Here is a 27,245-nt window from a genome sequence, read left to right as displayed (position 1 = left end):
ATAACCTCCCAGATCCTGAGACTCCACGCATCCCCAGTTACTCTGTCTCACCAGGGTTCAGCTGAAGCTTATTGTCCCCTATCCAACATCCCACAGCCTCCAGACACTGCAAAAGGGCAGACACAGCATCATTTGGTTCACCCAGGATGGAGATATCTAGTTGAATATCATCATGATCCTGAAGATATCTGTATCTAAAATCTGTCCTTATTAATTACAGGTTATGTCTTGGCCATCCAGGTGAACATAGGTATTTTAATGTGTGTTTCTCTCTAGCCTTATAGCTCTGTATATATGGTTAACATATGCAAATACAATTCACCCAAGGTATTTGTACAGATAACTCATCTTCATCTTTTTAATGGAACAGTCATTTGAACTGTCCACTTCAAGATTAGCAGAGCAGCCCAAAATCACCACATTAATGGTAATCTTGGCTCTACTTCAGAAATAGCAACTGTGCGAAGGAATGGCATCTGCCAACCCCATCATGCATGTAATGTCTGGTTAGCGTTGACAGTTCCTCTGTGATTTACATGCTTTGTAATGTATGGATGGCAAGACGCCACTCCAACGGAAGGAGAATCACTCATCTGCCTTGAATATCAAGTGGTAGAGATAACATGCCTGATTGAGCAGGCTGCTCACTATGAATTTTGATATGAATGCCCACTAGAAGAAGGTGTTACTAAAAAGTGGAATGGAATGATAAAGAAAGGATGATTCCAGCAGAATGCATTTTGGTTGACAATTCAATGTATCTGTGAAAAGCTCACTGCGGGAAAGTATTACCATGCCAGGTAGACAGGGCTACGAAGTCTGAGGAGCAATTCCAAAAATAAAGATCATAGAATGCCACCAGGAATCTCTTTACTCAATAGTGGCCTATCAAATGCTTTGTCAGTGGCTTAAACTGTTTCTCATAGTGTTTGCTTATGCTGCAAATATGGAGCTAACAACCATCGATGGTTAGAAGAACCCCTGTTGGAAGAAATATCCATCTGGTTCTATTTCAAGCTGTGAGAAAGATACTGGAAACAAATGGAGGCTGGAGGCTGATTGGAAAGAGGGTGCATTTATTGATGAACAGGACCACATGTTTGTGGTTCTGGTGTAGCTGACCACATGGAATTGAGAGTGAAAGGTTTTTATACCTTCTCTTGGGCTTTGAACTTTAGCTTCCTGTTCCTGTGCAAGAACATGTATTCTATTGGCTGTTGTCAGACTCCCACAAGGTTATGCAGGGGTCATAGCTGGCTCTGTAGGTTGTCTGAGAAGTTTACTTGAAGTTTCTAAGAGTGATGCAATGTCCATAGGAGATTGTGCAATGTAGTAGCTCTGTGTTTTAGTGGGTTAATCCTATTATGTCCTGAAAGGACATGTCTTAATCCCTTCACCCTGAACCTGAAGGTCTTTTGTTTTGTAGATAGGCTGGTATAATCTTTCTCAATGGGCAAAAAATATGCTGGGGGAGGGAGATTGAGTCTGCATTCTATCTTTTAAGAAAAACATGTTTCTCCACTTCTCATGTGCCAGTCACTTGTGACAGTCTGCTTGTAGTGCTTCATTTGTGGTAGACCCAATGGTGCTTTTTCAAGAGGTAACTGGGCATACTTTGTTTTTCCTTGAAGATATTTGCTTCTCATCCAAGAACCAGTTGGGACAAACATGACCTGAATGACTAAGAATCTCCATAGACATTCATTTGTGATTGATTTAGACTAGACTAAAATAACAGAATGGAAGGGATCTTGGAAGTCCAAGCCCCTGCTTAGGCAGGAAACCCTACACCACTTCAGACAAATGGTTATCCAACATCTTCTTTAAAACTTCCAGTTTTGGAGCATTCACAACTTCTGGAGGCAAGTTGTTCCGCTGATTAATTGTTCTAACTATCAGGAAATTTCTTCTTAGTTCTAAGTTGCTTCTCTTCTTGATTAGTTTTCACCCATTTCTTCTTGTCCAACCCTCAGGTGCTTTGGGGAATGGTTTGTCTCCCACTTCTTTGTGGCAGCCCCTGAGATATTGGAACACTGCTATCATGTCTCCCCTAGTCCTTCTTTCCATTAAACTAGACATACCCAGTTCCTGCAACCATTCTTCATATGATTTAACCTCCAGTCCCCTAATCATCTTTGTTGCTCTTCTCTGCACTCTTTCTAGAGTCTCCACATCCTTTTTACATCGTCGTGACCAAAACTGAATTCAGTATTCCAAGTGTGGCCTTACCAAGGCATTATAAAGTGGTATTAACACTTCACGTGATCTTGATTCTATCCCTCTATTTATGCAGCCTAGAACTGTGTTGGCTTTTTTGGCAGCTGCTGCACATTATCATTATATGATGTATTCCCTTTGTACATGCTTTTTATATAATAATTTTTTGAAAGATTATATTATACAGACAAGACTAATACAGAATCTCTTCATCCTATATTTCATTTAATTCTCTATAAACAAATCTTTAAAACCTCTTCATTCATCCTAATCAGCAAACATCCATTAAGCGTTATCAGAAATAACATCTATCTATTGTAAACTTGATCTAATAAAGCTACTGGAATTGCTTCCTCATACATTTATATCTCATTTTCTCTCATTAAACAAGTCCTTCAAACTACATCATTCAAGTCTAATCAGTAAAAATCTAGTAAAAGTTACCAGAAATAACTCTGTAACTATTTTAACCTTAATCAGATGAATTTAAAATGCAGCTAATGAATTATTTCTCATATAATTCTTATCTATAAACACAACCTTAAAACATAATAATCTAGTCCTGTTTTTTTTTTTAAATCCATTAAACATTTCCAGAAATAGCAACCTATTTATTTTAACCTTGGAGGGGGGGGCATACTTATATTATTTCCCTTCCTCCCAACAATCTTAAATTCCTTAACATTAACAGTGTTTGGTTACTTTTCATTTTCCTTTTGTCTCTTTTCACAAAAACTGTGATATAAACAAATCTAATGTGTTCCCAACTTTATAGAGAGTGTTTCGTGCACCTTTCCTTAGCATGCATTTTAAGACTGTTCCTTAGATGTACTATTACATTTTTTTTTAATTTGTGCTTTTTAACTTATAGATATCTCTAATATTTGTTTGCTTTTCTTCTAAATGTAAGAGGTTTCTGTTCTTCAAATATGTGAGTAGAGATTGATGGCTGCTAGCAGACTCCACATTTGTGCAGGACTCATTGGAAGATAAAGCCAATTTGTTCTTATTAAAATCAATTTTGAAAATTTAGTTGTTTGGTTTGGCTTTTTGGAGGTTTTTGTTTTGTTACAGTCCTGACACTTTCTTTTGAACTCATCCTGAACCACAGCCTTTCATTTGGGAAATACAAAGGCACATCTAATAATCATCTATAACTGGAAACATGGCATCACCTGAAAACTACAGCAATTGCAAAATAACAATAGTAGCAAAATAATTGAAGTGGTTAAATATTGCATCTCTGAAATGGAATTACAGCAATAGCACTTAGACTTATTTACAGCTCCATAATGCTTTATGCAATCTGGGTCCTCATTTTACCAACCTCGGAAGGATGAAAGGCTGAGTCAACCCTAAGCCAGTCAATTCTTTTTGTTTTTGAGTTAGTTCATCAGTTGGTTCAGTGATAACTGGTTCTAGTGGTGGTGGTGTTATTTCCTCCCCGAGAGCTTCTTCTGGGAGTTCTACTATAATGTCTTTAGTTGTGTCTTGAATATCAGTTATTTCTGCTTGTGACATTGTTTTTTTGGTTTTGCAATTTGCCTGAATTTCCTCAAGTTCAACTTCACTAAACACTTTATTCCGTATAATAAATCGCCTTTGATCTGCTAGTCGTTGTTCACTAACATTTGAATCTGGATATTGTTCTTTCCATAATTCATACATTCGCTTTAAATAACCTCTTTTTTCTGGCTCTGAGTTGTAGTAACAGGCCATTATGGCACGGTTTTCATCTGCACTATATTTTTGTCGTTTTGTTGGCTGGTCCACTTGTAGCCCACTTGTTGACGGATGTCCAGGGACCCCAACATCCGCCGCAGCCCTTGTTAACCCGGGCGTCGACCGATGCGGTATAAAATTTTTATTCGTTTCTTTCACCATATTGTATGGGTTGGCGGGGTTTTTTTATGGGGCCAGTTGCCAACCTGACCCCAACCCTCCTCCTTTCTCATCCGGACTTGGGACCAGCAATGGCGGAGTTGTTGTTGTTGTTGTTGTTGTTGTTGTTGTTATACAATTGTATCACAGCGGCCAGCTATTTCGCTGGATTTGGCATTGGTTACTAGTCGGGCCCCACCCAGGGGCCTAGGACGTTGTAACGTATTTTCGTAATAGGCGTGCAGATCCAAGCAGTGCGGCTTTTTGCATTTGACTGATGGTGATTTTGTCAATTTTTAACTGTTTTAAATGTAATTCCAGGGCCTTTGGAATAGCACCCAGTGTGCCAATTACCACTGGAATTATCACTGCTGGTTTGTGCCATAGTCGTTGAATTTCAATTTTTAAGTCCTGGTATTTTGCGATTTTTTCATGTTCCTTCTCAGTGACCCTGCTATCACCTGGTATTGCGATGTCTATGATTGTGACCTTATTTTTCTCAACCAATGTGATGTCTGGTGTATTATGTGCCAGTATTTTGTTTGTTTGTATGCGAAAATCCCACAAGATCTTGACCATCTGATTTTCGGTGACTTTTTCAGGCTGATATTCCCACCAGTTTGTTGCTGTTTTAATATTATAATTTTTGCACAAATTCCAATGGATCATTTGTGCTACTGAATTGTGCCGCAATTTATAATCAGTCTGCGTGATTTTTTTACAGCAGCTGAGTACGTGATCAACAGTTTCATCAGCTTCTTTGCAAAGTCTGCATTTGGCATCATCAGAGGATTTTTCGATTTTGGCCTTAATGGCATTTGTGCGGATAGCTTGTTCTTGCGCAGCCAGGATTAGTGACTCTGTTTCTTTCTTTAATGTACCTGCTGTTAACCATAACCAAGTTTTTTCACTGTCCACTTTATCTTTTATTTTTTCCAGAAATTGGCCATGCAGTGCTTTGTTCTGCCAACTCTCCATTCTTTATTATTATTGTTGTTGTTGTTATTGTTATTGCTAATATAAAGAATTTGTGCCATACCATTAAGGTAGTAATCAAGGAAGGAAGGAAAGAAGGAAGGAAGGAAGGAAGGATTGATTTTTATATTACACTTTAATTATTATTTAATTATTTAATTGTTACCTTTAATTGTTGACAGCATAAATTATTTTAAAGTTAAAATAAATTGAACAATTGCTAAGAAAAAGAAAAAGAAACAAATTGTTTCATAGAATTTGCTGCTTTAAACACATACACATGATCATGCACACAAACATACCCATAAAGCTGAGGTACAGTGTTTTTTGCTCTTTTTAATATCTATTTCTAGTCAGATTTTCTCTCTTTCTTCTCTCAGTTAATACCACCTTTAACTGTATTGTGGGGGAGCAAAATGCAGCTTCCCACTCTGCTTTAGTGTAGCAGGAGCTCATTAGTGTCATTCAAATAAATTGGTGTGAAATGTGACCATCCTAAAGTGTATTTGTTTACAGTTGCAAATTGGAAATAATATCATTTTGATCTAGAACACAACAATTAGAGAATACCTACTGGGATTTGTAGAAATGCCATTTGCCCTTAGTTAAACACAAATCATTCTTATTACTGTTATTATTACTATTTGTATGCCTAATTGAGTAGTGTGGAAAAACTGGGATTGTATTTGCAGGTGCGGGAAATTGTAATTCACAGCAAATGGTTGTCCAAATGAGCTGTGTTAATGAAAAGCAATTTAGTCACATCAATATGGCAGGTAGAAGCAAAATGATCATATTCATTCTTTGCAGCAAAATGTCTGAGAGAAATTCTTCTCGTTTTGTTTTTTTTTCCCCTGTGGGTTCTCATTCATTTTGATTCTGAATTGGAAAAGATAATTCTGGAGAAGCTCTCATGGATAGGTTAGAGCAGTGTTTTCTAGACTCTGGTCCTAAAACCTCTTGCGGTCATCAAGGTTTTCTCGGGGGAGGGGGTCTCAAAATTCAAAATGATTAGTCCGCCGATGTGAAAATAACACAATATTAAAATTCCATCAAAAAATCATGAGATGTGGTAGTGACAATCAGTGGGTCCATTTTAATTTTTAATACAGTAAATAAAGCACACAAACAAAAACTCTTTTGAGGATCTCAATTTATTTTTAAAATGAGAAGGGATCCTGAGAGACAGAGAGAAATAAAAAATAATAATGGATTGTAGTGTTTGTGCTCTTTTTATGTGCTGGCTGGGGAGTGGAATGGGGTATTCTCGCTTTATTTAGTTAATAAGTGACAAAGGACTAATTTTCATTGTACAATCACTTCTCCTGTGGTCTGCAACCTCCTTGGTTATCCATTCAATCCTAAGACTAATATCCATCCATTAGACTTTTCTAGTTGCTACTATCCTTGCTAAAGAGGAAATCTACCCTTGAACATTTGTTGGAGAGAATTTTTTTTTTAAAAATTGCCTACCCAAATTCTCTGCATTTAATGGTGTTTTGTTGCTTTCTTGCTGATGTTCATGATGTTCTTGCAGTTGTTCATTCAAACTAGGTAACATCATCAGTGCTACTAAGGAGTGGGGTTTACTCACCATTTATATTCTAGTGCAGGGCTGTCAAACTCCTGGCCCACGGATAGGATGCATCACGTGCTGGCCATGCCCACGCCCAGTATAGCGAAGGGGAAAAAAGGGGGGGAAAGTCCAGATATACCACCGTGATGACTAGAGTTTGACACCCCTGTTCTAGTGGCTTGCTCTGACAGTGTTGGTGGGAGTGGTCTTGGAGGTTCTTTAATTGGGCTGTTTACTGTTAGCTTGTTTGACAGTTCTTGATTGGGGTATTGTTTCCTTCTTGATTGTTCATCAGTTAATGTTAATCCATGATCATCTGGATATTTGTTGCTTGTGGGAGTTGTCAGTATAGTATTCATGAACTGGAATAGGACTTAGTAACAAGGTCAGCCAATGGGAGCTGAAACAGTTTGGAGCCAGGGCGTGGTTTAGCTCTGTGGTTCCGAGACTGTGCTGAGCTCAAAACTAATCTGCTGCTCTGAACTGAAACTGAAACTGTTCTCTCCTCTGCCAGTGTTTGCTTGTATTTACTACCACATTGGAAAACCTGCTTTTGGTATTGTATATTTACTGTGTTATATTACATATGTATGAAGAGAAGTTACAGTGTGTGCTTTCTGGATGTGATTGCTGCAACAAACTCTGACAGGGGCTTCTTTTGAGTGGTATGTAGATATTTTTTATCTCTATATACCTGTTGATGGCTGATTATCTGAGTATCAAGCCTCTAGGAATTCTCTGGTATTTTTGAACTAGGGTGCTCAGTTTCCTAGTTGAAACTATGAAGGAGTTTATACAAGTGTTGTGAAATTAAGGCATTTTCATCGTGTCTTCTGACTGTTAGCTGGTGTTTATGTTTTAACTCTGCAAGTCTTCTGTCTGTTTGTCCTGTGTAGTAGCTGTTACAGTCTTTACACTTTATATTGTAAATGATGCCTGATTCCCCCCCCCCCTGTAATATTCTGTTGATGGTTTCTGAGATGTTTATGATATATGTCAGTGTTATTCTTTTAGCCACTTGTGTTGGTTGAGCTATGGTAGGTTCAGGGATCAGGCACTTTTTGATAAAGTGTATGTATCCATTTTGTTGGAAAACATGGTATAGATACACTGATTCCTTTTTCTGATGTTCAGGATTGTTGCAGTGTGTTTGTGTGTCTCTAAATAGTGTTCTTATACAGCTTATCTTGTGCGAGGTTTGGCTATTACTTTGGTAGTGGAGCACTTGGATGGTGTGGGTAATATTTCAATAGACTTGTGTTTCTAATTTGCCATCACTGCCTCTGCTGATGAGGATATCTAAGAAGGGTCACATGTCGTTGTTTTCTTCTTCCTTTGTTAATTTCCTTGACGGTGATGGTTTTGTGTGTTTTCTCTAGTTGATCCTTTTTTATTATGACAAAGTTGTCCTTCACCTACTAGATTCATACTTTGGGTTGTATGGAGGAAGTGCTGAATATTTAAGGCATTGCATTGCATTATGATATAGCTTAGTCTTCTCCAATCTGATATTCTGTGACTCTATTCAACTTTATCTGAATAACTGCAATTCAGGATGGTTAAATGCAGAGTCTTGGAAACCCTTGTGATAATTTCGCAGCCTCATTTTAGTGAGTTACTTAAGGCAGAGACTCTTTGATTTTATGATGATATGATTTTGAGCATGATGGGAAATACAGTCCTAACCACCCAGAGGCCACCTAGGTTGGTACTTATTATTAAGCTGAGCCCCACATACTTTTGCAATCTGTTCAATGATCATAGATTGGGCTTCTTTATTCATAATCATTCAAGCAAGCTATTAATGAAACACAAATGCTTTTTCTCTCACCCCAATAATATGATTTCAGAAATGCCGCATTTGAGTAAAGCCCTAGAATATCATTACACAGAAGACTAATTCTCTGGAAGTTATGCACAGAGTGGAACAGGGCTGGTATATGGTACAGTAAAATGTTTATATATATATATATATATATATATATATATATATATATATATATATATATATATATATATATATATATATATATATATATATATAATATAATATATATATATTGTAGCAGCGTTAGAGCCTTCATAAATATGTGGTGAGAAAAATGAATGCCCAGCTCAAGGCCTTCTGCTATTAAATATACGACATCCCCATGATTAGGAGAGGAAATAAAGGATATTCGCCTTGTATGAAATAATCAAGGTTTCCTGCTAATGACCTGATTCCCCAAGCAGGAGACTGGAACAAGTTTAGTAATGGTAAGGGGTGAATAAATTCATCAAACTCAATTTCTTTTTTCCCCTCTCATCACCATTAGTTCATTCCATTCTTGTTCTACTTCAGTATGCAAATGCTTTTTGGGAAAACTCATAAAAATTTACATAGAAATTCACTTGTTTTTCATGTTTCTTTCTTGTAATCTTTGCCATTTGGGATATAACCTATAATATGTGTATTTTTCTCGGCATATTTTCTAATGTATATTTTTTCGAAACACTTTTTATTAATATCCCAAATTTCTGGGTAGTTTTCCTGTACGCTGTATATACTTTTTAAACATATTGTTTAAAATATGTTTTAAACAATATGTTTAGAGCCGAGGTGGTGCAGTGGTTAGGGTGCAGTACTGCAGGCCACTTCAGCTGAACTGTTATCTGCAGTTCAGCGGTTCAAATCACACCGGCTCAGGGTTGACTCAGCCTTCCATCCTTCCGAGGTGGGTGAAATGAGGACCCAGACTATGGGGGCGATATGCTGACTCTGTAAACCGCTTAGAGAGGGCTGAAAGCCCTATGAAGCGGTATATTTCTAACTGCTATTGCTATTGCTATATTGTGACTTGTGCTACAAATGTAAAAACAAAAAGGATATAAAGCAGAGACTCTTTGCTTTTGATGATGATTTGATTTTGAGCACAATGGGAAATATTGTCCTAAGCATCCAGAGGTTGAAACTACATTCAGCTTACCATTTGTTAGATGTACAAATCAGTTAATTTGTATTTTCAAAAAAAAAAAAATCAATAGCAGTTAGCAGTTAGACTTATATACCGCTTCATAGGGCTTTCAGCCCTCTCTAAGCGGTTTACAGAGTCAGCATATCGCCCCCACAGTCTGGGTCCTCATTTCACCCACCTCGGAAGGATGGAAGGCTGAGTCAACCTTGAGCCGGTGAGATTAGAACCGCTGAACTGCAGATAACAGTTCAGCTGAAGTGGCCTGCAGTACTGCACCCTAACCACTGCACCACCTCGGCTCTTCGGATCAAGGGTAATCTCCAAGATTGCTAGCAATGATAATTGTTGAACTGAAATCTTTAGTTGCATGTGTAGTTTTGAAAACAAAAAAGAGAAATTTGCAATTGTTAATATCTCTTGAAAACATTTACTTTGATTACCATACTGGATTTCATAAGATTGGTTATAAATTATTTATCTGGGTGTGGTACAAAGGCATTAAACATCTTCAAATTTGTTTAGACGTACTCAGCAAGGCAATGCACGCCTGTCCAAAATGTGCTTTCTCAAGAAGCAACTGAACTTTCTTTGTTTTTTCTTGAAGATGTTTTGCTTCTCATTCAAGAAACTTCTTCAGTTCTGTCTGAATGGTGGGGAATAGAAGGATTTATATTCCTTGCAGTCATCTGGTCATTAGCACTCTTTCTGAGAGTCATTGAGGCTGTTTGGAGGTTTATCTGTGCTCTTAGGGTCACCTGAATAGGGTAAATGGGTGTGGTGCCTTCTTGGAACTGGTGAAAGGACTGTGTTGTAAACAAGACACAGATGGTGTCATATCTCTCCCCCTCTGTTGAGAGAAGGCTATTCAGTCTTAAGGTAGATGGCCTCTTCTACCCCCCTTTCAGACCAGCTGTCCTCTCTGTCCAGAATGTGAACTTTGCTGTCTTTAAAAGAGTGGGCTTTGTCTTTCAAATGAAGATGGCCTGCTGAATCTTGTCTTGATAGGTTTGTTCTTCTATGTTGTGCCATGCATTTGTGAAGTGGTTGTTTTGTTTTCTCAATGTTTTCAAGGAAAAACAAAGCAAGTCCAGTTGCCTCTTGAAAAAGCACTTTTGGGACAACCATGACCTAGATGACTGAGAATCTGTATAGACACAATGCACTACTATTGAACAAAACAGCTTGGCATTTCTCAAGGCAAAGTTCACCATCACTGTCGAGATGTAGCAATTTCTAATATTAGGTTATTTGTCCCCATAGTTGTTCCCTGTGCTGTGAAGACAAAACTCTAGACATTTCTCAAGCACAATGAATGTGAAAGTGGAGATGGGTCTATGTTGTAGATGATATATAATGTTTACAGTTAGTTTGTTGAGAGAAATAATTGGATTTTCCTGCAGACAGTCTGCTACTAAATTTTCAACACCAAGTCACTGTAATGATGATGATTGAATTGTAGTAATGTCAAAGAACTACAAGTTGGAGAATCATATGTGTATCATCCCATTTGCTATGCTTTCTAATTTAAGGAGTTTAGAGGTGAGTGTGTATTCAGATTAGCCTATGAATATTATGGCCATTAATGTTAACTATGGCACTTGATATGGAAACTCACTTTAAAGTGTGAATAATGCATGAACACAAGAATGAATGAAAGCTAAAATAGGCTGAAGCAAGGCGGGAAGCATGCAGGAGTAAGCAGAAGAGAATGAGGTTAAAAAATAAAAATAATAACTAGAACAGGGAACTACCTACCATACTGCCTTTAAAACAACAACAACAACAGGAATGTCCCATGGACACCCCTGGAGGAACACAAATGATATGGACTACACCAGAGAGAAGGTAATGATCTGGAACTTTTAACTTCACAGTAGGCTTATAGAAAGAAACATCTGCAGAGGAGCAAAGAGGCAAACAGACAGACCTTGCCTTCCCTGGTGTGGCTTCTTCTAGCATATACCAACTTAGACAACAGGCACAAAAATAGAGGAGAGTCTATTTTTGTTATTGTTGTTATTATTTTAAGTTTTTTATGTTTCTCTTTCAAATTCATTCACAAATGTACATTGCTATTAACATTTGTCAAATCACCATTAATCTGTATCAATATTTTCTTACAAATATATAGAATACAGTTTGGGTCACTTTTTTGCCACCTCCATCTTATTTTGCAATAACCTTGCTCCTTCTATATGCTCAACCTCCCTTCTCTGCCTTCTTTCCTCCTCTCCTTCCTCCTTTCTTCTTCCCCCCTCTTTCCCCTTCCTCCTTTCTGTTATTGCCCTTGCTTACTTACTCTCTCTGATGGGTTCTCGGGGTGGCATTTCAGCCATCCCAACTTTATATTTTCATACAAATAATTTTCTCTATTGCATTTTATTTCTAATAATAATTCTACTTGTATCATTTTTTAACTTGAGGAATCTATTGGTTAGCACATTTAATAAAAAAAGTTTGCCCTACTGGTTAAGGCACCAGGCTAGAAACCAGGAGACTGTGAGTTTTAATCCTGTTTTAGGCATGAAAGCCAGCTGGGTGATCTTGGGCCAATCACCAGAAAACTCTGAGTTCTCGTTCCGCATTGGGCAAGACCAGCCATCTGGGTGAGCTTGGGCCAGTCACTCTCTGTCAGCCCAACTCACCACAGTGTTGTTGTTATTGTTGTTGTTGTTGTTGCTGCTGCTGCTGCTGCTGCTGCGAAAATATAAGCCATTAGTTATGTTCACCCTCTTGAGTTATTTATAAAAAACAATAAAGATGGGATAAAGAAAATACAATACAATACAATACTGATTCTCAGTGTTTTAGTGAAAAGTGGTAATAAAACAGAAAGCAGCAAAATCCTCCTCATCAGCACTCATCCTGGACAAATCCAGTAACTAATAAGGGAAGAATAGGACTCCCCCCCCCCCCATGCATGAAAGGATATTTTAGAGCTGACTGACAACAGAATATCACCTCAAGGCAACTGAGCAGCAGGGCTTTCTGCCTCATTTTCTCCAAAAACCATCTTGGGTGTAAGTGTGTATGTGAGTACGCATAGGGAACATCAATAATATCTTAAGTAGTAGATCCTTCCTGTGACAGGAAACATCAATATTGCATTTGTGCTAAGCAATTTTTTCATATTAAACAGTATTCTAGCTATCTTGTAATAATAAAATACTGTTGAGTCATATTAATCCTTGCTCTTGTATCCCTTTCTCATAAAACAAGCTTTAGCCCCTGCTTTTTTTCAAGGAATACAATCAATTCAATAAAGTGCAACCGGGATAGAATAAAGAAATAATTCAAGGTCTGAGAATACAATACATTGAATGAGATTCACAGCTAATGCCTATTTGTTTGTGCGATTTCCTCATTTGAAATTTCAGCAGAGATCCCCTCTAGAACTTGCTCACACCCACTATTGACGTGGAACTGAAAAAAGAAAATCTGAAAACTTACCTGTCAATAAAATGTACATAAAACAAAACATCTGTGAATATCTATGGAAGCAGATTTCTACCAACACAATTAGGTTGGCTTGCCATGAAGGCAACATGGAATATAATCAGCTTTATTTTCAATAAAAAAGTTATGTATAAGAAATAAGGCTGAGAAAAGTACGTATTTATATATTCTACTAAGACAAATCACATATCAGCATTCTGTATTTGGTGAGTTAAAGATTAATCAGTCTAATCCTAAGAACGTAAATACTGCTCTGCTGGATTGAACCTAAGACTTGATCTAGCCAGCCTACAATAATTCCTCATCAGATCTTCTATTAGTCCTCAGAAGTGACTAGAGTACAGATGAATGATAGTTTAGCTCCTGAGAGTTAGCTATTCTCACCGGCTCAAGGTTGACTCAGCCTTCCATCCTTCTGAGGTGGGTAAAATGAGGACCCAGATTGTTGGGGGTAATAGGCCAACTCTGTAAACCATTTAGAGAGGGCTGTGAAGCACTGTGAAGCGGTATGTAAGTCTAAGTGCTATTGCTATAATTTTTTTAATTAGCACATGGCATATAATGTCAGGGAAATCTACACATTAGTGGTGGGTTGCAGGCAGTACGCCCCAGTATGGGTGTACCGGTACCTTCCGGGAGCATCATGTACCATTCCAATACGGTGCTCTGGAGGAAAAAACTCCTGACCTGTATTTGAGCTCTTTGACGCTTCTGTGCACGTGCACGGAGCCTACAGCGAGGAGGTGTCGTGGAGGTAAGGAAGCATGCATGCACTGCGCACATGTGCGCTCGTGCTGCACACATGCATATGGGGATGCTGGGCCTTGTTGCACCGGTTGGACTGGGATCCGGAACCCACCACTGCTACACATGCTAGATAAGCAGTTTCTTTCATATTAAACAGTATTCTAGCTATCTTGTAATAATAAAAAACTGTTGTGTCATATTAATCCTTGCTCCTGTATCCCTTTCTCATAAAACATAGCTCCTGCTTTTTTTCAAGGAATACAATCAATTCAATAAAGTGTGTAATATTTTCCTGGGTTTATAACAGGAATGTTGTTCACTTATTTTTTTTTTTTTTAAAAAAACTTACTCAAATTTCAACACATAAACAGGCTAGAAGAAAGCTGAGATTTAAAAAAAAACCAAGGCAGGGTTATTATTGAAAGAGTAATATGTATAGAAGAAATATAAGTATAAATTACCATATGAGTAGATGAAAAATGTATAAAAATAGAGATGTAGATATAGATATTAAGGTATATATGTATGGATAAAAAGAGTATAATGGAGGCTTACCTATGTGGAAATGTTGCAGAGATGATATTTGTGTTTTAAAAAATGGGAGGGAAAACTGTTTAATAAAAACATTTTTAAAAAGAATCTGAGGTAGAATAGCAATGACAGATTGTTCTATTTGGATAAAGAATTTCCAATGTAAATTCCCTGTATAATCAGCTATATTTGTCATGTTTCATGATGTCATCTTTTTTTTTTCAATCTTTGACTGACCTCTTACCTTTAACAACTAATTGGCAAGTAGGTACAACTAGGATTGTTCAAAGCTTCCATTCAAAGGTGTCTTTTGAATCACCTTTGAATCAAATTATTGAATCGATTCAACACATCAATGTGCCTTCAAGTAGATTTAGCAACTGGCTAAATGTAGGACCATGTGCCCAAGGATGTTTTATGAAGTCAGCTCAATAATTTGAATCCTATACAGTAAACCAAAGTCGGTTCTTGAGCAATATACACTCCTGTATAAGAAATGATTGTCCTCTATAGAACTTGGCTGCTACAGAAGTTTACTTTTGCTTTTTATGAGAAGCTAAAATGTGTGCACTTCTTATATTGGAACTTGTAATATATGTGGAAAGGAAAGATTTGTCCATTCCTTTGAGGCCTAGCAGGAATAATTCTGATGGCTTTCTGAGGCAGTTGGCCTATATTTTCAACCAAGATGACAACCAAGTCAGAAGCTGCTGTTCCTTTTAAACCTTTTTTTTTCTTGAATGTTTGGCATTTTCCCTGAGCAGTAGACTTTTTTTCCCCTTCCACTTCAGACAATTCACAGTCAAAGGACTTTTACCTTTTTATTAGTCAGAGAAAGTAGAGCTGTTAGAGGCTACTTCTTTTAGTTCTCTTCACTTTCTTCCTTTAAGGTAGTTTTATATGCTACTTTGCCCTGGCAGGAGCAAGCCACATCCTACAGATGCTTGGGATATTTATTCTGAGAGCATACGGCACAATTGTATTTCAATTCATCACAACCTGTTAAACTGGTAGCAACTCTTGCAACTGAGGCTGGGCAAAAAAATAACAAAGGCAACTGGGATAGAATAAAGAAATAATTCAAGGTCTGAGAATACAATACATTGAATGAGATTCACAGCTAATGCCTACTTGTTTGTGCGATTTCCTCATTTGAAATTTCAGCAGAGATCCCCTCTAGAACTTGCTCACACCCACTATTGACGTGGAACTGAAAAAAGAAGATCTGAAAACCTACCTGTCAATGAAATGTACATAAAACAAAACATCTGTGAATATCTATGGAAGCAGATTTCTACCAACACAATTAGGTTGGCTTGTCATGAAGGCAACATGGAATATAATCAGCTTTATTTTCAATAAAAAAGTTATGTATAAGAAATAAGGCTGAGAAAAGTATGTATTTATATATTCTACTAAGCTCCTGATAGTTAGCTATTACTATAATTTTTTTTTAATTAGCATATGGCATATAATGTCAGGGAAATCTATACATTAGTAGTGGGTTGCAGGAGGTATGCCCCGGTACGGGTGTACTGGTGCCTTCTGGGAGCATCGTGTACTGTTCTGGTATGGTGCTACGGAGAAAAAAGCTCCTGACCTGTATTTGAGCTCTTTGACAATTCCGCGCATGCACACGGACACTCCGCTGAGTAGCTGAAGCATTGTGGAGGCATCGCAGAGGTGTCATGGAGGTAAGGAAGCATGCATGCACTGCACACATGTGTGCTCATGCTGCACATGTGCATATGGGGATGCCGGGCCCTGTTGCACTGTACCAGTTGCATCGGGATCCGGAAACCCACCACTGCTACACATGCTAGATATGCAATGCAGTCCTGATTGGCTAGATTGCTAGTTCATTCTGTCCAGCACTTCCATGTCTATCCTTGGCGCACCGCAGGGGGAAAACTAGCATTACGCCAATTAGCTAGTGGGTTGCTGACTCTTCCTGGCTCCTCTGGCCAGTCTTGCCTCACCTCACCTCATGTCATGATGCCTCACATCTGGCTAGGTCCAGCACTGGTTTCCACACTTCACGTGCACAAATTCAGCGAGGTTTTCCCCACTCACGGTTCCCATTTATCTATTAACAAACTGCTTTCAAACTGCTGGGTGGGCAGGAGCTAGGGATTGAGTGATGGGAGCTCACTTTATCTCACAGATCTGGGCTTGAACCTCTGGAGTGCAGACCATTTCTGGCCAGCAGTTCATCACTCAAAGGCCAATGGAATCAGTGTGTGACTGGTTTCATTCTTATGGGAACTCACCAGATATAATATAGTCCAGTTAGCAGAGGGTCCTTCTGATCTACTGAAGGTCCCCTAAGGCCTGGTTATGCAAGTAGGCCTGGGGCCCTCAGGAAATGGTGAACTAGTGAGATGGCCCTGTTATTACAATCCTTTGCCTGCTATTTCTTTGTTCTTGCTTTTCTTTATACTCTTTTTATGGTTTAAATGTTTTAATAATTAATAACAATAATGTTTTTTATCTAAATCAATTTATTGGCTTTAGCTTTGCTGTATGCTCCTCAGAGTTGTTTGTTTGGTGAGATGGGTGGTTATTATTAGGTAAGCTCCCCGTTGGGAGAGCGAGTACGTTCAGCGAAGCGTTGTGAGAGTTGTGTTGGAGAACACACAAACCAGCATAGAGAGAAACTGAGTTTAAATAGGCTTTTACTTTCATGGAAATAGAGGTATCAGAGTCCATCAAACAGTCCAAGTCATACACAGATAAGTCAGTCAGTCATTAATGTCTTTAATTAAGGGATAATCCAAATAACATAGTCCAGTATCATATAATCAGTTCAGAACTCAAAGTTTGCTAGCAGTTGCAAAACTTACAATAGCTCACGGCACTCAGATCAGATCAGCCCAGCACCTAACGAACAGAGAGCTAACAGTCATTCTGGCTTCTTCTTATGGCCGATTGAGGAAAACAGCAACCAATCACATTTTACAGTAAAGGAACAGGTACAACATTGTTACATGATTTATATATTGCCAACCCAACCATTAGATTATATTCCTAACAGTTATGTAAATTTGGGACTATAAATAAAAAATTCAATCCACCCACCCCTGGGTGAGAGTCACAGAACCTCTGCCTTGACAGCATAATGTATAACAACTTCCCTTTTTTAGTATGAAAGCTTAAAATAAAGAAGGTATACAATCATTGCTTAGTTCACAAATCCAACAAAAACTTTTGAAGATTTACTGCTCATTCCAAAGGAGATCAGAATCTTGCATTATTTGAAACTCACCTATCAGATTTAAGCATATATCTGGGCTAGAAACATTGTTTGAATCAAAAATGAGCCCAACAGCTCACCTAGCCCCATGCAGTTGGCCATAAAAGAGCAGCTGAAAAACCACCTGTGGCTCTAAACTGACTTAGCATACCACAGGCCTTTTGTACTATCTTCAAAGTGCTTTTGCTATGATACTCAAGATAAAAGTAAAGAGACATTGTTATCCCAGAATAGGATGAAAGTATCTGCTACACTTGTCTTCCTTAAGTGGAAAATTCTTATTCATTTCTTTCTCTCTCTCATTTTCGTTCTCTGCACATGAAAGATTGCTGATAAATTAAAACTCTCTTCTCCAAACTCATAAATGTTACACTATAATGCCCATACTTTCCAGCAGCTGCAGAGATAATAGGAGTTGTAGTCCAACATGTTCCCAACATATAGTCCAACAAATTTCAAGGCACCTGGGATGATCTCAACACAGCCATACCAGAGGCAATTAGATGGTTAGCTCCCTTAGATATCAAATGATAACATCTATGCATTGCAATTTTATGGCTCCATATTTTATGATTTTATATAATTTTATATTTTATCTCCTATATTGGGTGTGTGTGTGTGTGTGTGTGTGTGTGTGTGTGTGTGTGTGTGTGTTGCGTATACACAAACACAGACTGCTCTTTAGAAGGCCAGATCCTGAAGATGAAACTAAATACTTTGCCCACCTAATGAGAAGGAAAGGCTCACTGGAGAAGAGCCTGATGCTGGGGAAGATTGAGGGTAAAAGAAGAAGGGGATGACAGAGATCGAGATGGCTGGATTGAGTCACTGAAGCAATAAGCATGAGCTTAAATGGACTCCGGGAGATGGTAGAGGACAGGAAGGCCTGGAGGAACGTTGTCCATGGGATCACGATGGATCGGACACAGCTTCACAACTAATAGCAACAACAACACAAACACACACATACACATTGATGCTTTATTTAAACTAAATTTTTATATCCATGATTGCATGTCCTCTGTCGATGCTCTTTGTTAAATAAAGTCTAGCATGTCTGAGTGGGGAAAAGAAACCTTGGGAAATTCTCTCCTAGAAGGTGCAATTTCAAAGCAATTGAGAAGTTTCAAGGAATGGTACAGTTTTCTTTCTTTTTCAGGGAGGAAGTGACATGCTTGAAGACAAATAAATTAGGAGAAACAACCAAATAACAACCAAGAGACTAGAGAGAATGGGATCCTGTGAAAAGGTTAGACAAAGTCAGGCATGTTTGAGCTGGCAGTGTCTGATCAGGAAAGGATCTTGGAATTATGGTGGTTAGATAAATGAAAATGTCAATCCAGTGAGCAGTTGGCCTACAGAAAGGTGATTTTGATGCTAGGAATCATTCAGAAATCAATCGGCACTAAAGCTACTCACAGAATAATACCCTTATATAAATCAATGGTGAAAGCACACTTGGAATACTATCTGCAATTCTGATCACAATACCTGAAAATTATATTATAGAACTGAGGGAGATAAAGAAATCATAATTATTAGAGAACTACTGCACATAGGATCCTCTTAAAAAACAACTCGGTGGGGATTCTCAGTTAATGCTTTTTTTCCCAAGTTTCAGGGTGTCAAAGGGTAGAAAAAGGATAGAACTGATCTGGAAAAAAACAGACTGTACCAACTACCTCTAATGTTCTCACACAAAGACTAACATGGTGAATAATTTATAAGCCTAGTACTCAGTTGATGCGTCTTTAGGGATCATGTTTTTGGTGTGCACATGTGATTTCTTAGTTGCATGCTAACTTAACAAATCTAACATAGATTTATTTATAAAGCTTCCTTGAAGTTCTGGAACTGCTTTTACTCTTTTCTCATTCTTATCCGCACAGTTGCTAAACTTAATTATTGATCTTTGTTATGTTGATACTTTTAGGCACAGCTTTGCTTTACTTTTGCTTCCCTTCTCTCCAAGCCTTTTCTAAAATAAAGAGAAGAGAAAATAGCAATTTCCCCTCCTGAATCTTGGGAATCCAAGTCATTATAGGTCATGTTTCTTTGCTCTGTTATAGTTCCTGGGCTGCCTGTCTAACATGGTTCTTTCCTTCAGCATGGCCAGTTGTCTCACCAGCCAGTAAGTGGCATTCCTTCCCAATGCTACTTGCTATTGGTGATGGTTGTCTATTGCACAGTTTTCCTTCTGTATTGATTTTCTTTCCACTCTATCATCTTCTATCTTTTGTATCTTGGTCACTCTCCTTCCTTGATATTGTAAACACCATCTTCAGTAGTCCACACAAAAATGTCAGCAAAAATTCTTTTTCCTTCTAAATCTGCCCTTCATGAGAAAGCAGGCATGCCTTGTCACAGATGTTCCAGAGTAGCTGCCAAGAAATATTGTACCTCTTCACCTATCTTAACAGAATATCAGAGTTAAAAGGGACCTTGGGGGTTTTCTAGTCCAACCCAGAACTCAGGAAGGAAACCCTACACCATTTCAGACAAATGGTTGTCCAACCTCTTCCAATGTTGGGGCATTCACAACTTCTGGAGGCAAGTTATTCCATTGGTTAATTGTTCTGTCAGGAAGTTTCTCCTTAGTTCTATGTTGGCTCTCTCCTTCATTAGTTTCTATCTGTTGCTTCTTGTCCTGCCTTCAGGTGCTTTGGAGAATAGGTTGACTCCCTCTTCTTGGAAGACTTCTATTGGAAGACTGCTTCCAAATCTGCCCTTCATGAGGAAGCAGACATGCCTTTTCATAGATGTTCCAGAGTAGCTACCAGGAAATGTTATGCCTCTATGCATATCTTGAAACTATTAAGGGAGCTGTGGGATTGTTGTTATTGGTGTTGTGGCAGTTAATCCTGTTGACCTAAGATCAGATATTAAGAGATACTAAGCCTAAGCTTTTTGTGATGAAACTCACAAGTTTCAGACTCTTCAGCTTTAGAGATTTTCCAGGGGAAAAATATAGTTTTTTTCTGTCAGAACATAATTGACTTTGGTAAGACCAGTCTTGGAGGGAAGGTAGTTCAGTGCTCTTTTAAAGAAGGCTTTCAGCTGGGGCAATTCTTTTTTTCCAGACTCCACTGCAGAACAACATCTGTCTTGTCATTTGTACCGTTATCCACCTCAGTGGCTGAAAGGAAATGCTACTTGGTAGCCTCTTGCTGGGCAGAAAAGAATCTCAGCTTGAAGTACCTCTTTGAGGAACATGTCAGCCTTTTCCCTCTTCAAGAAACATATGAGTGACAGCTTGTGACTTTCAAAACTGCCTGTTTGATTTCATGGGGAGTCTGCAAGATGAGTCCTCCAGGGATATATCTTTGCAGCCAACCTGACTGTCTATGAGAGGAGTCATTTTGGGTGACCTTTATCCGCACACATTTAGAGAAACAAATCCATCTACTTCTATGCTTGGGCAACCCTCTTTTAGCTGTGATGGTATTTGAAATGGCAGATGACAAAGAAAGCAAGATTTTCTATAATGCACAATCAAATGGAGAAGTGTATTTTGGGGAAGAAAACTATCCCGGTCAATATGGAATCCATAGGGTCGTGATGGTGAACCTATGGCACGTGTGCCACAGTGGCACATATAGCCATTTGTTAGGGCACATGAGGCATTGCCCTGTCAGCTCCTTTGGCCTTCTTTTAAGTGACTTCCGGTTCTATAGGGCTTTTTTTTTGTCTTCCGGAGCCTTCTGGAGGTTTCCCTGAAGGCTCTGGAGGGCAAAAAATGGCCCTACGAGTAAACAGGAAGTGACTTCCGGTTTCTCCATAGGGCCATTTTTTGCCCTCCAGAGGCTTCAGGGAAGCTCTTGAAGCCTCTGGAGGGCCTCCTGGGGGGGGCGGGAGAGGCTGTTTTCACCCTCCCCAGGCTCCTATAAAGCCTCTGGAGCCTGGAGAGGGCGAAAAAAATGAGCCAAAAGCAGGGGGAGCACTGGTCACACACGCATGCGCATGCAGGGGGTGTTATGCGCCATGCACGCTGGGTCACGCATATAGCATTATGGGTGTGGCATGCCCATGCACGGCTCCCCTGTGCTCCCCACACTTTTGGCATGTGATCAAAAAAGATTAGCCATCATTGCCATAAGGTAATGAAACATATACCAAAATCCATTGCTATACGCTACATAATCCCTGGCTAAGATGTCACTTTTAAAGTGAAGGTAAAGATTTACGTTTCTCAAAGAGGCCATCAAACAAGCCTCCCTCTAAGAAACCCTAAATGTATAATTGGAACCTTGTGATTACAACCAGCCTAGGAAGGGATCTAGGGAAGGGAATCCAAGAAGTTGCACCCTGTTTTTTTTCTCCATCTTCACTGATGCAACCACCTTTTCCTCTTGTAAGTTTACTTTAGGAGAAACATAGGAGCACGTAGATTGGATGGCAAAAAAAAAAAGCTTCAGTGTTTGTGGAAATGCAGATATAAAGATTGTCTGCAACTTTTTTTGAGGATCACAGAGCAGTTGTGGAAAATAGTTGCATTAAGATATGCAAAATAGATCCTCTATTGATGGCCCTCTGTGGGGCAAAATACTTTTATTTGTCTTCAAATCCAAACTGCTAAAGGAAAGTGTTGGGGAAGGAAGGAAAATAAAGTGTAGAAAGAAGACTTAACTTTTATCAATCTTGCTTTTTAAACCTGCAAGGAGGCAGGATGTCTATATCTTTGTATGTATATGAATGTTGAGAAGATAAACTATTTGAAAATAAAAATAATAAATGCCATCATAATGAAAGGTAGCCTTATTTGCTTTTGCAGTGTGGCCCTTGCATTATTGTCCAAAAACTGGTATGGCTCTTAAGTCAATGGAAGTTGTACAGCCTTATATTAAGGGATGGATGGATGGATGGATGGATGGATGGATGGATGGATGGATGGATGGATGGATGGGTGGATGGGTGGATGGGTGGATGGGTGGAGGGTGGATGGGTGGATGGGTGGATGGGTGGATGGGTGGATGGGTGGATGGGTGGATGGGTGGATGGGTGGATGGATTAAATAAGGGCCATTGTGTTGCAGTGATTAGAATGAAGTATTGCAGGCTAACTCACTACTCACTGCCAGGAGTTCGATCCTGACCAGCTTAAAGTTGACTCAGCCTTTCATCCTTCCAAGGTCAGTAAAATGAGGACCCATTATTGGGGACTATATGCTGACTCTATAAACTGCTGAGAGAGGGCTGTAAAACATTATGAAGTGGTATATAAATCAAAGTATTATTGCTATTGCTACAAGCCATCAACATAGTTTTGAGCTTTAGTGACCATAATATATGTTTCTTGATCTGATTTTTCCAACTTTCATCACCACAATGAGCCCATCCATTTCACTGCTGTTCATCCTCTTCTCTTTCCTTCCATCATTTCCAGCATTAGATCTTTCACCAAGGAATTAGGTCTTCCTATAAGTATCCAAAGTAGGTTCATTTGCACCTGAACATTAGTACCTCGAATAAGAACTCTTTGTTACATAATCCATTTGTTTGTTTTCTCATCTGTCCTCAGATATGTTCTTCAACACCAAAGCCTAAAAGCACCAACATTCTTCTCATTCTTCTTCCACTTCGATAGAGAGTCACAGGGAATACATCATTCTGAACTTTGTGGGTACTGTAGGTACTATATAGGCACATCAAAGCACCTGATTATTTTTTTCCAGGGTTTTCATGACTGGTCTATCAAGTGCTAGTCTGTGGTTTATTTCTTATGTGGCTTTTTCTTTTACTATTGGTGGTAGATCCTAAAAGGCTGAATCTATCCTTTGATAACTTCATTGTCAACTCCAAATACTAAGTAATAATACAGTATATGGTTTTAATTAGCCAATGGTCAAGACTGGCAGGAAGGAGATAGATAGATAAATGGTAGATACCATAGTTGATAGATGTGAGAGGGAGGGAGGGAGGGAGGGAGGGGGGGATAGATAGATAGATAGATAGATAGATAGATAGATAGATAGATAGATAGATAGATAGATAGATACATTGATAGATAGATAGATCCTCACTTATTTGCCAACAAAATTTAGTAGAATAGCCACAGTTTCAACAGTGAACCATACAGATGAATATGGTAAACTGGTGGGAAATACATAACTCAGATAATCTCAAAACATCTGAAAACAAGTGGGTTTTTTTTTAAACAGTGGAGGGAAGGGAGGAAATAATGATTCATTTTCATCGCATTTAAAGTATTTTGTTTTAATTTATGGTTGCATTTATTTGTTTCTTGTTTATTCATCCTATATATTTTTGGTCTGTGTGATTTTCCTGAACTCAACACTCAGCTCAAAAAAATGTTGCCAACAGAACACTAAACTGTGATAATTTGCTTTGCCTAAGATTACAGCAGGGTGGCTGTGTCCAGCAATTAATATACAATTGCTAATTATAATATTACCCTTGGGCTGCATTTGATTGATGCATCAATTTTGAAGTCTCAAGACTCTAGCAAACTGAAAACAGTACTCTGGCAAGGCAGAGAACCAAATTCTGTTACCCGTCCAACAAACCTCTATTCTTTACATCATTTGGGAAAGGCTCAGTAATATATATTGTTTGTTTCTTGCTTCCAAGACTGATATTACATTATTTATATTCCATTCATCCTTAAAACAGGTGGTGCCATTTATAGTACTCTTTAGAGGAAACATACAAACCAATTCCCAACAAAGGATGTTATAGAGTCATGTTTCTTGCTCCATTCACTCCTGTTATTGTAATTCCACTGCCCCAGTGAACATCCACTGATATTTGTCAGAACAAGTTTCTTAACCACCTATTGGCTTAGATGAGTGTTTTTCAAACTTAGTAATTTTAAGATGTGTGGACTTCAACTCTCATCATTCCCCAGCCAGCATGACATCTGCAAACATCTTGAAGTAACCAAGTTTGAAAACACCAGTTATAGATGATGGTCTTCTCATGAACTGGAACACTCAGCATGTTCATCTACTATTCATCCCTGAACTCATTCTGTTAAATATAAATTGATTCTTGAGCATGAATGTGGTGAGCTGTGAAGTGGATGACACTAGTCCATGCAGTTTTCTTTTATAGGTTTGGTCTGGGAAAGTCAGAAAAAAATCAGCATAAACTTTTAACCAAGAAAAAGGATATGAGCAGAGGTGGTATTCAGCAGGTTCTGATCAGTTCTGGAGAACCGGTAGTGGAAATTTTGAGTAGTGTGGAGAACTGCTAAATACCACCTCTGACTGGCCCAGCCCGCATTTATTCTGTCTCCCAAGTCCCACCTGATTGGGAGGAAATTGGGATTTTGCAGTAACCTTCCCCTGGAGTGGAGTGGGAATGGAGATTTTACAGTATCCTTCCTCTGCCATGCACACCACCATGCCCACCAAGCCATGCCATGCCCACCAAGCCACACACACAGTAGTAAAAATCTTTGAATCCCACCACTGAATATGGGTGATCAAAATGGATCATGTCAAGAATGAATAGAGTGAAATTCATGGTGTCTTCAAATAGCTAATTTAAATTTCAAAAGTTGTAATCGGAAATATTGTTTATGTCTATATATGGGAAAAATTTGGAAAATAAATTACAAATTAACAATGGCAACGGCATATAGAGAGAACATGTATAAGATGTTCTACAGATGGCACCTTCCACCAACAAGAATTGTGAAAATGTTCCCGGAGTGTTCATCTATCTGTTGGAAATGCAACCAACAACATGGAATATACTACCATATGCGGTGGACGGGCACATCTGCGAAAAAGTATTGGAAAAAATAAAAGATTGGCTAGAGGAGATTACTACACACCAAACTGCATTAAAACCTGAATTATTTTTGTTAGGAATTCTAAAAGGAAATTATGAAAAAAATATTAGATACTTAATTCTACACATAATTACGGTAGTGAGAATTACATTCTCTCCAAACTAGAAAAATAATTATACACCAACAGAAGAAATTGTAATTAAAAAAAATATTGGAATGTGTAGAGATGGATAGGCTCATGAAAGAACTAAAAGAGAAAGAAGAATCTGAATACTACTCCATATGGGATTTATTGTACTATTGTACTATGTACTACCCCCCCCCCCTTCATTTTATGTAAGCCGCCCTGAGTCCCCTCAGGGAAAAGGGCGGCCTATAAGTATTAATAAATACTCAAATACTATTTGCTAGAGGAAGGGGGGGGGGAGCAGGAAAGCAAAAAAGAAAGGAAGAAAGATCAACAAACCAACAAACAACTACAAAACCAAAAAATGACTAAAATATAGAAATATGAAATAGACTATACCAAATAAATATACAAAATGACTTAAATGCAGTAAAAACTGTTATATATAGAATATATAGAATATTATATATAGAATGAAAAAAAATGTATGAAATAATGTAAATGCACAATTGATTTGATTTGATTTGATTTATTAATATTTGTATGCTGCCCACTCCCTTGGGACTCTGGGTGGCTTACAGACAAGACAAGAAACATATATTAAAAAATTTAAAATAAGGATACAAGTATTACAATTACAACAACATGCATACAGTTGGAGTGGGGCTGGATACTAATCAACAGCCCCGGGCCTGCCAGAGCAGCCAGGTCTTAGTGGCTTTACGGAAGGCTGGAAGAGTGGTGGGGGTCCGGATCTCTACAGGAAGATCGTTCCATAGGGCCGGAGCAGCTACAGAGAAGGCCCTCCCCCGGGGACCCGGCAACCGACATTGACCTGCCAACAGCACCCGGAGGAGGCCCAATCTGTGTGATCTTATTGGTCATTGGGAGGTAAATGGCAGGAGGCGGTCTCTCAGGTAGCCAGGTCCTAAACCATGTACAGCTTTAAAAGTAATGACTAGTACCTTGAATCGCGTCCGGAGACCAATGGGGAGCCAGTGCAGCTCGCGGAGGATAGATGTAACATGGGTGTATCTAGGTACACCCAATATCGCTCACACGGCTGCATTCTGGACCTAATATATAAAGTTATAGTTCTAAAAGATTTATTTGTATAGATAAAAGAATCACAAGAGATATGTAAAAAATGTAATGTGTTGCAAAGATGTGAAGTTTGTACAAACAAAATAAAAAAAGGAAATATTGTTTATGTCTAAAAGCAATACGCATAGAAGACAATATCTAGGAAACAGGTTGCATTAAAAATTGCTTTTTCCCCCCCTTCACTTTAAAACAGAGTTACCGTGATGCAAAGATTGGATGGAATGGCCTAAAGATTAAATATGTGAGATAGTGACAAAGATCATTTCCCCACTAAAGACTTATAGCATCTTCATAAAATTACTTCGCTACTGCTGAAGTGATATTGCCTGTCTTCATTACTGTTATTTGGCACAACCATGGTTGGATGACCCTAGAAGTCATTATAAGTAGGGATGGGGGGGATGACCAAAACCAGATATGAGAGATCTGAACAGGCTCATGTGTTTGCTACCTTCCTCAGAGGTCACCCACTCAAGCAATGAACAATGCTACATCACTAATATTTTTCTTTCAAATCTGGTCTGATCATATGTGCCATAGATCAAAATAAGCTCTAATAGTTTCTTCTACCACCACCATGATGCTTCTCCCCTAATTTCTTGCCACTTAAAATCTTAGGAAAAAAATAGTTTATCTTGCCTGCCTCTTTGACAAATAAGAAGAGCTAAC

Source organism: Thamnophis elegans, chromosome 1 (assembly GCF_009769535.1).
Source record: "Thamnophis elegans isolate rThaEle1 chromosome 1, rThaEle1.pri, whole genome shotgun sequence".
In the NCBI taxonomy this organism is placed as follows: domain Eukaryota; kingdom Metazoa; phylum Chordata; class Lepidosauria; order Squamata; family Colubridae; genus Thamnophis; species Thamnophis elegans.
This window is presented reverse-complemented; position numbering follows the sequence as displayed.